This window comes from Pseudorca crassidens, chromosome X, assembly GCF_039906515.1.
Source record: "Pseudorca crassidens isolate mPseCra1 chromosome X, mPseCra1.hap1, whole genome shotgun sequence".
NCBI lineage: Eukaryota > Metazoa > Chordata > Mammalia > Artiodactyla > Delphinidae > Pseudorca > Pseudorca crassidens.
The window spans coordinates 124,322,413-124,331,657 of NC_090317.1; the positions used below are offsets into that span (position 1 = coordinate 124,322,413).

The following is a 9,245-nucleotide window of genomic DNA, read 5'->3' on the forward strand; positions in this document are numbered from 1 at the left end:
GCAAAGCAGCTGGGTTCTGGCTTTTCCAAATTTCAGCACAGCATGAAAATAAAGCTTCCACGTGGGATTTAAGTGATGTGGCATCATGATTGGTTGCCTTCTCCCGCCAGTCCCTGTTCGGTTTTTTGTTTCCAGCGGAACCCGCCTTCCGTGATGGAGACAGAGAATGCCAGACTCACTTTCTCAGCTTCCCCAGCGCTTGGATCACATGACCCAACCCTGTCCAATGGGACCAAAGGGGATATCTTCCTGGGGATTCTGGGACAAATTTCCTTCCTCCCTTTCCAATGATACTTTTCTATTTGGAATCAAGACAACCTTCCTAAGACCCTGATAGAGAACCAAGAGAATCACAAAGAAGATGGAATTGGGTGGAACATAAAGAATGAATATGTGAGTCACTAGTGCTTTGATGTCATTTAAATTCTGAATTAACCAAGTTTGGAACCGCCTGCCTCCAGATCCCTTATTCTGTGAGATTTATTAGTTACTCCCTGTTGCTTAAGTCATTTTTAGTTGGGTATTTAGTTTCTGCCCCTGAAAATATCCTAGCTGACTGGAATGAGTTCTTTTATGGCCCTAGGAAGAATTAGTCCTTAATTAAGGATAATCCCAGGTTCTCTTTTCAGGACTACTGCTGCCAAAAACGAATAGTAATCTGTCACTTCTAGAATTTCTCTGGCACTTCCCCAAAGTCAATGTAGTTTGATGGCTGTGAGCACAAATCCAGGAGTCAGACCTGGGCAAGTGTGACCTTCGGCAAGTTCCTTAAGATCTCTGTGTCTTTTTTCTTTTTCTATGAACGGGATAACGGTAATAATGCACCTGCCTTATAGGGTATTGTGTTAAATGAATCAACACACAAAAAGCAGTTAAAATAGTGCCTGGCACATAATAAGCGCTGTAGGTGAACCATTTCACTTATTTACCTTTCATTTTATATAGCCTTTTGCTATCTCTCAGATATAGGTAGGTAGGTAGGTAGGTAAGTAGGTAGATAGATATTTCTTCTTCTTCTTGCACTGTTCTTCCATGTCTCAATGGTTATCATTGCTCATGAGGACAAACTCCATCTTCTAAAAGAGCATGTTTCTAGGTGCCAGAGGATGTAGATTCATCAGTTACTAGCTGTGCCTTGAGTACTTCACTTATTTTCTCAGCACCTTGGTTTCTTCATTTGGAAAAGAAGGCTACTGTCTTTGTTTTTGTTCCCCCATAAAAAGACCCTGAAAAAGTTGTGTATGTGGGAGGTGATTCAAGGAAATTCCAATAAGGAAGTGGGAAAGTGAGCACAGAAGGGAAGGCGAGGCAGCGAAGCCAATAAGGAGTGTATGATCAAGCCACTTCCCACTGTGGGTAACAGGAGCTTCATCCCACGAGGAACTCTCAGCGTAGATAGGACACCATGTGCCTCAGAGGTGTGTCCTCAAGGGATACGCTTGCTGGGCTATTTAAACACCATCTCTTCAGGCACTGGTTGAGGGCTGCTGAGTGGCCATTGGTGCTTTCGCCCTCAGGGAATTCTGGCCTGCTGCTGTGGGCGGGCAGGGCGGGCCCAGCCTCCAGAGAATACTGGCAAAAGTATGAAAGTCATCGGGGCATTACATACCACGATGGAAAAGCATGAGGGGGGCCTCTCGAGGCTGAAGTGGTGATTGATTCAATTCAGTAATTATGTTTTTTTGTGGGGTGGGGAGGTGGAGGAAGCTATTCTGTACAAGGAACTTTGCTAGCTGAGCAACAGGACACATAGATGAATAAGAAATGGTCCCAGACTTAAAGAGTGTCACAATCCAGTGGCAGAGACAGATTGTTCTACAATCTCTGTATCCTAATGGCTGATGAACATGTGGAAAGTTCTTCAACATATAATATTGATAACTATATAGCTAATATATATTCTATAATATATATATTCTATAGTATGTAACTAATATATATTCTATAATATATAACTAATATACTGTATATTATATGTTAACATATAATATATAATCAGAGATATAATATCTATATTATACATATAATTAAATCTATAATTATATCTATCATATAATAACATATAACTTATCACTAGTTATTAGAAAAATGTAAATTAAAACCACAGTGAGGTACTGCTACACACATGAGAATGGGTAAAATTTTTAAATCTGGCAAGATCCACTGTTGGTGAGATTGTAGAGCAAATGGAATACATACAGTGCTGGGGGGAATGAAACACGGTACAGCCCCAAGAAAAGTTCGGCAGTTTCTTAAAATTACCCCCGACCAGTTTTTTTACTCCTAGGTATTATCCAAAAGAAATCAAAACTTGGTACAGTCACTATGGAGAATAGTGTGGAGGTTCCTTAAAAAACTAAAAATAGAGTCACTATATGATCCAGCAATCCCACTCCTGGGCATATCTGGAGAAAACTATAATTTGAAAAGATACATGCACCCCTAGATTCATAGCAACACTATTTACAATAGCCAAGACATGGAAACAACCTAAATGTCCATCGACACAGGAATGGATAAACTAGATGTGGTACATACATACAGTGGAATATTACTCAGCCACAAAAAAGAATGAAATAATGCCATTTACAGCAACATGGATGGACCTAGAGATTATCATACTGTGTGAAGTAAGACAGAGAAAGACAAATATATGATATCACTTTTGTGTAGAATCTGAAAAAAAGATACAGATGAACTTATTTACAAAACAGGAAGAGATCCACAGACATAGAAAACAAACTTATGGCTACCAAAGGGGAAGGGGGGGAGGGATAAATTAGGAGGGTGGGATTAATATATACACACCCCTATATATAAAACAGATAACCAACAAGGACCTACGGTATAGCACAGGGAACTATACTCAGTATTTTGTAATAACCTGTAAGGGAAAGGAATCTGAAAAAGAGTAGATATAGATATATATGTATAACTGAATCACTGTGCTGTATACCTGAAACTAACTCGACACTGTAAATCAAATATTCTTCAATTTAAAAAAATAAAATGAAAGTAAAAATTTTAAAAAGGAAATGAAAACCAATGTCCACAAGAAGATTCATGTATGAATGCCACAAAGGCCCAGTCCCAGTGTCCCACCCCCCCACCCCAGGCTCTTTGTGGGCTCCTTTTTCATGCCACTGTCACCAATACTCTTACTTGTTTGGGTGTCTATTTCCCATGTGGATTATGAATTTGCATAAAACACAGAATGTGATCTTTGGTAAGATACTACAGCTCCCAGGTACTCCCTTTTAAAGATCCCCAGAGCACAGTTAATCGCCTGATGCATAGTGGGCACATAATAAATGTTGATTTAATGAACTGCCTTAATTTCAAACCAGTCATTCAGAAAGAGAGCCAGTGCCATGTTTTTATATTCTAATAACAGTGCCTGTAGTGCCTGCCTCCTTAAGCTATGCCATACAGGAAGGAGCATTTGAATTGAACTACAGAAGCCTAAATACCCATGTGCAAGAGACAGAAATCAGAACTTGAAAGTGAGTAAGTGTCTCATTCAATATGGAGTAGCTTAAATATAAACAAGATGTGGTGCGTTATGCCCTGTTTCAAGTGGTATGTCAAACAAAGCAGAATCAGTAGTTCTTAGGGGCAGCTGTTCTTAGCAGGCTGTAAAAAATTCGATGGAAACCCCAGAATGGTCAGATTTGCAGTGCCTGGAAATTAACCTCAAGTAAGTTAACTAGTGAACATACAATATTCTTATTCTCCAGGACTGTCTATTTGCTGACCTGAAGAATGGATGGGAGAGATGGCAAAAGACAGAGAAATAAATAGAAAGAAAAAGCTGTACAGCACAGTGAGAATGTCTTTCCCTGAAGGTCTCTGGGCCCCATCTCCTCATTATTTTGTTCCATCCTCCCCAGTGAATACAGAATGTCTGAAATATTGCTGGAGTTCAGTTGGTACAGCTCAGTCCAGCTTGAATTGAGAATAACTCTTTGTTCTTAAAAGACTCTGCAGGGTACCAAGAACAAGGAAACACTTTGGAAGCAACAGTTCTGTATCGCCTCCTAGGAACAGATGACCATCCTTAAAGAATATTTCCATTTCTAATTTCAAGGGTACTTTAATAATGGAAAGGATGTAGCAGCTAACCTTGGAGCAGTTAAAACCCAAGTACAATGTCTATGACATAGTCATATTTTAACACTCATTTTAAAATACCAGAGTCTTTCTACCAAGGTCGACTTTTCTTTTTCCACAATAAATAGCACTGGATTGCCACATCACGCTTCATTTATTTCATGTACATGCGAAATAAAATTAAATCCAGAATAATTTTCTACTAGTTATTGCTTTGATATATACTTTTTACATTTTATACTGAATGTGGGGAAAAAACCCTAATGCCAATTTCTTGAAGAAACATCATTCAATCTTGCTGAAATATTCACTAATATTGATTTGCTGGAGCTGTGCATTGGCATCTGAAATATTTCACTGTTTTGCAATTTTAAATCCAAACACAGACCTTTCCCCTTTGTGTGTTTCCAAGTGATAGATATGAATTAATTAGCTTGAGTCACTTTAATAAACGTAAATGTTCTTCTCTAATTTGTAAGCCAAAGAAGTTTCTTTTTTTTATTGCTGCTGTTACAAGGTCCAACAGATGATATTACTTCATGCAGTTTTAGAAATTGGGGGCTCTGAATCTGATTCCCAACTTCTGGTTCCAGGGTATGCGACAGAGCTCTCTCCTGGTTCTCAGAGATACTTGGAAGAGTGGCCAAGCCACCGAGGGCTCAGAAGCAGCCCCTGCTGTGTCATCTCTCGAAATCCTCCCTCGGGACCAACAGAATCCACAGGAGGGTGAGTGAGTGATTAGATTATCGGCTCTTCTGAACCTTTGAACGTTTTGCCTCATTTTCAGAGTCCTCCTCTGTGTGGTGTGAACATAATCACACTCACAACACCTTTCATCAAAGTACAGAATGATAGTATTACATACTTGAAATGTGCTAAGAGATTAGATCTTAAGTGTTCTCACTACACACGCAAAAGGTAACTGTGTGACATGATGGATGTCCTAATTAATGGAGGGTGGCCATCATTTTACAGTGTATACATATATGACATCATCACGTTGTACAGCTTTGGGGAAAAAATCACATTGTGCAACCTAAATGTATATAATATTTATTTGTCAATCATACTTCGATAGAGATGGAAAAAATGACAGAATTATAGTTTCAGGCATGACTGGCATAAGCAGGTTTGGGAACAAATAAAGCTGACTTGAGGTAAGCATCCAGCCTGCTGCTGAGGGACAATGCTCAAAGGTGACAGACAGCGATCTATGAGCTGAAAGGATGTAAGAGAGGGAAGAGGTGGGCTCATCTCTGGAGCTGGTTAGGCTAAGTGTCTTCCCAGAACTTCTGCCGCATCAAAGCAAGGCTGGCTGTGGGGCGAATTGTGGAGAAATTTGCTCAGCTGATTCTGATGGCTCCGCTCACACACACTCACAGTTCAAGTTTTCTCGGCTTCCCAGGGCGTTCCTCCAGGTGACTGCACCCAGGACAGAGCTCACAGCCCCAGTACTTCAAGATCCCATTGCAGTGGCCAGGATTTTAGGACCCGAGGGCACAGAATTAAAAAAATAATAATAATGAAATAATAAATGATGAGGTGTGAGCATCTAGAATGGACTTCCTTGAAATGTGCTGGCTTTTCATCCATGGTCATCGATTAATCACTAAATAGAGAGCCGAGGCCTTTTATGAGAAACAGTTACAGCAAGAGAAAATGAAATCACCTTTGCCTCTGGAAGCTTACATTCTAAGCAAATTTGAAATGCACTTGTGATATCTAATTCACCTTTCAGAGAAAGAACAAATCCGGAAGCACATATCAGGAAGCATGCAAGAGGGAAAGTGGCCATTTCTAAATGCCCTTTGCTGCCGGCCAGCCCCTGATTTGTAGCAAATTTCTAGGATTACTGAGGTTTTCTTCGTAGGCTCTTCTGTGATACCTTGCAAGATAAAGGACCAAAAATGTCCCAGTTTCTCCTTCGAGAAGGGGGTCTTTGTGTGTTGAGCCCCTAGGAGCTTGCCAACAGCAAATGACTCTGGACATGTTTATATGTATCGTTATTGTGTGTGCTTACTTCTTTAATCTTGCATCCTTGGCTAGAATATTACTTCCGGATCATAGAATCTTTTTTCTGTTTAGAGTGCACACAGCTTCAGCTCTCTGTCCCTACTGGGTGTGTATTAAATTCTAATTTACTTCTGTTATGTAATCTTATGACAAACTGGGCGAGACGGTCATTCATCCAGAGTGACTCCTGACCCCTGGCACCTGGCCAAACAGGCCCAGAGGCCGTCCGCTGCCCTTTCTTTCCATTTATTAAGCCTTCCCAACAATGATCACGCTGTCTCTCCTGGAATTTTGCGTGCTTCTACCATTCTGTCTTCAGAATACAGTGCTGTCTTTTAAGAGGCTTGATTAGAAGGAAGCAGGAAATTGGGCAGTTGAAGATGATTCCTAATCATGTTCTGAAAATAAGGCATTGTTGAGGCTATCCTGGAAGTCTGGCCTTCTTTAGATGCACACAGATCGCTGTTTTGATGAGTGAGGGGTTTATGCACATGGACATACCAGGCGGGTGCAGCCCCACGGCCACCACTTTCGTTAGAATGGACTTGGGGACCCACCCTGCGGATAACAGCAGCAGCCTCCAGGGTGCTCCCTTTAGATCCTGTCTCAGCGGAACTAATCTTCCCAGTGGCCTCCCCTCCATGGTCTTGTCACCATCCTTTTACAGTCCGCCCTGCTTGCTGGCAGCTGGCAGCTCTCCAGGCGCAGGTGGGGCTGGGGGCCTGGGGCGGGGCTGAGCCCCTTCTCCCTGGGGCTCCTCCTGTCTCCTCCATCAGGCTTTTCAAAATGCACAAGCGTTTTTTCTTTCCTGTTCTTTTGTTATACAAACAAGGCGTATTTAGGTCCAGTCAAGGAAGAATCTTTTAAAAACGATAGATTTTTATTTCTGCCCTCTGCAGGTGGAAGGGGGAAGAATAAAAGGAGAAAATAGATTCCAACCCCAGCAGGTGGTTTTGTGCTCAGGGACTGAGCTGAAACACTATTACTTGGAGATAGTACTTACAGGAAAATTACGAGGCAGGATACCCCTAGATTCTCGGAACAGAGAGGGCCAAGAATTGCCTTCCTGGCACAGAAGATTCTGGTGTGCTCTGAGGTCGATCTGTGTGGTTACTGACCTAAGGTCTATGGAAAGGCAATCTAACCAACATCATCTATCTGCCTGTGGGCCCCGGGAGTAACAGAAGGAGGGCCTCCACCGCTGGCCTTTGGAACGTGTGCCTGACTGGGGCCACAAACCTGGGTGTGGAGGGGGCCACCCCTCCCCCCTATCCCAGGGCCCAGGAACATCCAAGCAGGGAAGAGTCCCAGCTTCAGGCAGAGGCAAGAGCAGCTTAGGGAGTCCCTTCAAGATGGCCCTTCCTGGGCTTCCCTGGTGGCGCAGTGGTTGAGAGTCCGCCTGCCGATGCAGGGGACACGGCTTCGTGCCCCGGTCCGGGAAGATCCCACATGCCGCAGAGCGGCTGCGCCCGTGAGCCATGGCCGCTGAGCCTGCGCGTCTGGAGCCTGTGCTCCACAACGAGAGAGGCCACAGCAGTGAGAGGGCCGCGCACCGCAAAAAAAAAAAAAAAAAAAAAAAAAGATGGCCCTTCCTGTGATGGGAGAATTAAGGGGTAACAAACTTTGTCTCCTGGTGTCTGGTATTTTCCATCTTGTTACAATAGAAGGAAAGTTTCATCTGGGCAAATGAGGGGTACTCCCAGTTTTGGCAAAGCCCTGAAACCGTGGTCCACGGGAATGAAGACTTCACACACGCGGTGAAACATCATTGCCAAGGGAAGTGGTTGTGTGGGACCATCCGCGTCAACTCTGAACACAGTCTCTGCCCAAGTTGGCTGAGTGCCACCCTTCCACCAAGTTGGTGCGGCTGTCACGAAGAGAAAGCCAGTGGGAGCAGACAGTTAACTGATGTAATGCCTTTCATGCCCCATCAAAAGTTCCATTCTCTAGAAGACAAATAAGAGCAGCTCTATGGAGCAGAGCCTACCTCTTCTCTGCATAGGACACTATTATTTACTTTTAATTTTTGCCTTATCAGATTACTCTTGGACCCTCAACTTGCCGTCCAAATACATCACAGAAACATGAGAACTCTGAGGCATCCAGGAATAAAAAAAAGTTTACTAGAAGAAGAAAAAAGCAAACTTAAAAGGGAGAGATTATAAATTATTTTCTAAAAAAATGATATGTGCAGCACCAATTATTCTTCAATTCATCAACAGCAATTTAACCTGATACTAATTTTTCAAAACACAGTGATCATCTTGGAGATCTCTTTCACTTTCTGGGAAAGATTCACGAAACAAAAGCCAAACATCCTAACAAAACATGGCTTCAAACACAGGGACAATGAAAGCACCAAGATGACTCAAATGAACGTCTACAGCACGAAGGGTTGTGAGCACTTTCTAGAGGGATGCACCTTGTGCTTGATTGTGTCGCTGGAAAGAAACAATCGTCTGACATCTCAGAAGTCTGAAGACGGCTCTGAGCAATTCAGTGATTTTTGACACAACTCCTTGAGGCAACTTATCCAGTTGAGGGGGAGCCTCTGAATTACTGAATCGCTCCATTCCCTGCGCACAGAATTCCTCCTGCAAACCAGTCTACCCTGGCGATGTTGCATAATAATGGCAAGTAAAGATGAAGTGTCGAGCAGAGGCCGTTTTTTAAGAAGGAATATTCTAGGAACGCATGTGCTTGTGTTTTGGGTTAATCAATTCTATTAACTCTCATCTCTGCTCTCTGAGGGACAAGAATTTGACGCTCATGACAACACGACTGGAAACAATCCGCACACACGGGAATTTGATAAATGCTAGCTTGTCACCCACTATCATGTATGTTTGGGGGAACAGAAAATGGAGACAATGGCAAAATGTACAGTGTCAGCAGTCCTGCCTGGGGAGGGGACACGATCTTTCATTCAGCTGGTCTGCTGCTCAAAACAGACTTGTTCATTTCACGCCAGGAGAGCCACGTGGCGGCCTCATCATCCCCGTGGGCTGGGGGTTGGGGGTGAGGATGGGTGGCTGGGCTGACAGAGCCCAAGGCTGTGGGCTCACGTCCTTCTCAGCTCCTGAGGAGAGGCTCTGTTCGGGTTTGTAGCAGCAGCCGCCAGA

The 9,245-nt window shown here is 43.1% G+C and overlaps 1 long non-coding RNA gene across 1 annotated transcript; it reads left to right on the forward strand.

Moving 5' to 3' along the window:
• The first annotated feature begins 265 nt into the window (after positions 1 to 265).
• LOC137217218 (uncharacterized) lies at positions 266 to 7,292 on the forward strand. The gene is made up of 3 exons (XR_010940061.1): positions 266 to 393; positions 4,704 to 4,836; positions 7,023 to 7,292. It is a non-coding gene; the product is annotated as an uncharacterized lncRNA (long non-coding RNA).
• The last annotated feature ends 1,953 nt before the right edge of the window (positions 7,293 to 9,245 follow it).